Source organism: Lolium perenne, chromosome 5 (assembly GCF_019359855.2).
Source record: "Lolium perenne isolate Kyuss_39 chromosome 5, Kyuss_2.0, whole genome shotgun sequence".
Lineage (NCBI taxonomy): Eukaryota > Viridiplantae > Streptophyta > Magnoliopsida > Poales > Poaceae > Lolium > Lolium perenne.
The window spans coordinates 241,513,591-241,518,405 of record NC_067248.2 but is presented as its reverse complement, the minus strand read 5'-3'; the positions used below and the strand labels follow the sequence as shown (position 1 = coordinate 241,518,405).

The following is a 4,815-nucleotide window of genomic DNA, read 5'->3' as shown; positions in this document are numbered from 1 at the left end:
CCGCCTCCCCCACTTCTTCTTGGCATCGATGAACAGGAGCTCATCGGCCATGTTGACTTTTTTGTTTTGTTTCCAGAACCTCTTACTGTTGGCATGACAAAATTGCATCACCCAACTGACAAGTGAAATATCACTGGTGTATGTGCCACACGCCACTGATAACGATTGTTAGTTATGCCATACTGGTCGTAGCGGGGGCAACACGCCACCAATGTGGTTTTTGCACGCCATGTACTAGTATTTCGTCCTAAGAGCATCTCTAACACAACCCGTAAATTCCGCCGGAACCGAACTTTTTCGGCGGATTTACGGGTTCGGGCTGAAACGCGCGCAGATCAGAGCCCGTAAACATGGGCCGGCCCGACTCGGAAGTTCAGGGGCCCGAGAAACTCCCCGCACAACCCCTATTAAAAGGGTTCGCAGAGGGGAGTTCGGTTCGGAAACCCTACTCCCCTCCCGCCGCTCCTCTCCCGCCACCGCAGCCTGCCTCCGCTCCGACAAGCAATCCCGGGCCCTCGGACGCCGCTCCACCGCTACGGCCACCACCCCGCCGTCCGAAATGACGCGTGCAAGACGCGTGGGTAGGGGCGGTGGCCGAGCCGGTGGCGAAAGGTCAAGTCGCCGTCCACCGGGCGTACGGGCGGAGCCGGAGCGGCCAGGCGGTCGCGCTCCGACGCTGCATGGAAGCGGGCCGGCCGCAAGTTGCTGGAGCTAATGGCGCGCCGGCTTCAAGCGCGCACGGAGGCGGCTGCAGCTGCGGAGGGGAAGCGGAGGCGCCCCCGCTGTCGGCGCGTGCAGCCCGCTGCTGCCGCCGTTGCCCCCGCGCGGCGACGATGACGACGACGCCGGCGGACCGCCTCTCCTCTGCGGGAGCACCTCCGGCGCGACGGCCATCGAGGTGGCGGCGCTCGTCGTCGCCTAGCAACCGCCGGCGACCATAAACCCTCCGCCGATGCCCCGGTGATAGTATAGTCTCTGAGTACCTAAATTTCTAGTCTAATTAGGTCCGTAGTATGTAATGTAGGTCCAATGCGGATGTATTTTGCCACTATTATTGTAAATTATGAACGAATTAAGATTGATCGGATGAAATCGACTGCAATCGCGAAAATCGATTTCCCGCGACGTTTGATTTTCGCGAGTTCGGTTTGCATTTACGGTTTCTGTTCTACGCCGTGCCTAAATGCGCTCTCAATTCGTTTTTCGGGAGACTGAACTCGGTTTATTCGGTTCCGATAAATACGGGCTCTGTTAGAGATGCTCTAAGGTGTGTTGCTAGCCATTGTTGAATCACACTTTGTCATCCACAACCATCTTCATGTCCTCCCTTCATTTTTACCATGGAAAAAGTCCAAAACAAACTTTGAACTCATATGCAAAAGCTAAATGGAACCCTCAACTCCTAATCCCTGAAATTGGCACTCTGAATTTGTCGATCCCAGTCTATTTTAAACCCTAGATCTTTCTGAGTTGGACTTTTGCTAACGTGGCAAGTAAAACCTAAAAAATAAAAAATCATATTAGCCTAGATAATTAGCTACTTCCACTTACATACCTGGCCCACTGTCATATTCATCTTCATCCCCTTAACCCCAATCCCCTTCCACCATCCCTTGCACACGTGCCATCCATCATGTCGTGGTGGGCGCGGCGAAGCTCGCCATCAGCCGCTAGGTGCTCGACCCTCTCTCCATTGCGTCTCGACGGCAGCATCGGTTGGCGAGGCCCTTCCCTGCATTGTCGCACGCACGCGGCCGATGCAGCGGCTGCACGGAGACGAAACTTTCCTGGCGAACTCTCCCTCCTCTACTTCAGTTCCTGCTGCAGAGCACCAACACGCGCTCGAGTCAGTCTCCTGTCGTCCGCTCCTTCGCAACGAGCGTCTCGCGCCACACGCCCCTGTTCCATGGCCAACAACCACGATGGTCTATCTCTGTGCAACGTCGATCTAACACGGGAGAGTGGTGACGGACGAACTGAGGGTGGTGCGAGGTGGGCCTAGTGGAGGGAAGGAGGGCCGAGGTGGGGGATACGGGGCGGCGGCGTACAGGACCTGCCTGCGAAGGGGTGGGCGAGCGGCGCTAGACTGTGATTTTTTGATATTGGCAAAAAAAATTGATGAATATGACATGTGGATCCCACTGTCATTGGAGGTAGCGTGTAATCCCGGCCGGGATTGTTACTTCCTGGTTTGCCAAACAGATTCAGGGTTCAAAATAGACCAGGATCAACAAGTTCAAAATACCGATTTCAGGAATTTAAAGTTGAGGGTTCCATTTAGCTTTTGCCCATGAGTTCAAGGTTTGTTTTGGACTTTTTCCTTTTACCATTCATGTTCACGGCCAGTAGGTACCGGTACGGCAACATCAATGCAAGGACATTTACTTACTCACCACTTTGACAACCAGTAGACGTCAGTGCCTCCAACTCGTGCAAGAAAGCATCTACATGCTCCTTCTTCACCATCCGCGATAGCACGTTGACGCCATCCTTCCCTTTGCACGGCGGGCACAGGACGCAGAACGGCACGATCTCCTGCCTCGTGTACAACACAACTCGTGACGGCCTGCCGCCGCCAAAATCCGCCGCGTCGAGCCCAATGTTCCGCCAGCTTGACACGCCGAGCGTGTTGTATGCGCTTAACCGCTGCTGCTGCTGCGCTGAGTTTACCCCGTCGTCGTCCTTGGTCATCGCGCCTTGCAGCTTCTGCTTGGTGGCCTTGATGAGCTTCACCACGTCCTTGGTGTCGCTGTTCGCCACATGGACGCTCGTCGCCTGGACCGACGACTCCGAGATGTAGCAGTTGCCGTAGTAGCCCTCCGCTGCGCCGACGAGCCCACGCGCGTTGCTCACGAACATGATGGATGTAGCAGCGTGTCCCTCGGGGATACTAACTGCCCGGGCACGGCACTGCCAAAGCACGGCGACGACAGCCTCGAACACCGTGCAGCGCTCGGAGCCAGCCTCGGCTTTGACGCGGCCGATCAAGCTCGGGGGGATAGTCAGGTCGAGGAAGGCCATGTCATCCTCGTCCGTGAGGATTTCCACATCCGCAACGGTCAGCCCTCGCGGGCGGGCAGCCATCACCGACTCGTCCCATCGCACCGGAGCAACGGACGGCAGCGGCATGCCACGGGCGAGCTCTCCGATGGCCTGCAAGAGCTGCCCGATCCCAGTTCCGTCGGCGAAGATGTGATTCCACGTAACACCCACGGTGAACCCGCCGCAGGAGAACTCCGTCACCTGCATCAGAAGCAACGGGTCGGTGTGGCTGGGGCAGAGCTCGTCAGGGTAGTGAGCGTAGAGATCGCTGAGCAGCGCCGCTGCTGACATCGCCTCGTCGTCGACGGCGCAGCTCGCCGACGCACCCACGAACAGCACGCCCTGGCCCTCGCCGGTGTATACGACGACGACCTCGTCGCCGTCAGCAGCCCCAGCTGCAAGGCGACCGGAGATTGGATAGTAGTGCACCAGTGCTCGCGACAGGGCTCTCCTGATGGTCTCTGCAGGGTTGGCGATTGGCTGTCGAACACCAGGAGTAACGACACTGGCGTGGAGCCACTAAGCCCGTCGAACCATGAGAGACGAGTGCTGCCGGTCGGCGTCCCCGGCTCCGACGGGCCGACCAGCACCGGTGAAGACTTGGTGACCACAATATTGCTCATTTCGTTGTTGGAAAACTTTGTTAGTTTCAGTTCCAGGGCTAGCTCTACTGGGTGCTATAAATGGAGTACTCTAGCTAGCTTGATTTGCTCGTGGTAAACGATCGCAACTGTCTCAACCTAGCCAGCGAAGCTGACAGTGAGAGTCGAGCAGAAGCACATTCCATGATACCGCACTCTCAACCACCAGAACACTGCTACTACTGCCCCATACCGCATGTGTACATGCAAATAATTATAGGCTCTTGTATGTATGTCGCACTGACACTGCAACGGCACCGAAATTACCTCATGATTCCTGCTTACTTTTAGCACCAGACTAAATGCTGTACGCCAATAAATCATTTAACTTCATCAAACCCTCCATTCTTCAGCTCTGAAAGGAAATAAAACATGACAGTTACGCGCCAACCAACTCAAAAACAGTAAACCACAACTAAAACAGGTAGAAAAAAAGAAATAGAAAAGAAATTCCATGCCCGCAATCCAGGCTGATCCTGTCATGGCTAGTACGAAGATCAGATCGAGGCCCACGTAATCCGTCGCGAGAGCAACCACGTACCACATGATGCTGCCTTCGCGGCATCTTCAACTGACATCCACGTAATCCGTCGCGAGAGCAACCGCATGTCCGTTTGTGTCGGGTGCCCAGCGACACGACGCATTTTTTTCGATTTTGTATTTTTTTCAACATGAAAAATATAATTTACATAGTAAAATAAAATATAAATATAAAATTAAGACGTGCGTCTACTCGTCATCGTCGATCACGACGAACTCTGGAACCAGCCACGGCCGGTTAAACCGGCGGAACATACTTTGGTGCCGCCGGTGGTGCTAGAGGTGGAGCATCCCACGCCGGTGGTGGAGGTTGAGCAGCCCACGCCGGCGGTGGTGGAGGTTGAGTAGCCCATGCCAGCAGTGGAGGAGGACCCACCCACGGATTTTATGGCGGAGGTGGAGGCGGCGATCGCGGTTGGGGGACCGAGTCCTCGAGCGCCTGTCCCGTCGTAGGGCCTCTCTTCCTCCGTGAGGCCCGGCGGCATGATGCCGGTGCCGTACCGGGGCAACGACGGCTGCATAGGTCGGTCCACCTCCGAGACGAGGACGTCGAGCCTCGCGATCTCGTCGTCGGTCATCGTCGTCGGGTACT

At 56.0% G+C, this 4,815-nt stretch overlaps 1 pseudogene; it reads right to left on the bottom strand.

The window, feature by feature from the left end:
- Nucleotides 1–2,248: 2,248 nt before the first annotated feature.
- LOC127302449 (acyl transferase 15-like) lies at nucleotides 2,249–3,720 on the bottom strand (annotated as a pseudogene).
- Between the last annotated feature and the right edge of the window lie 1,095 nt (nucleotides 3,721–4,815).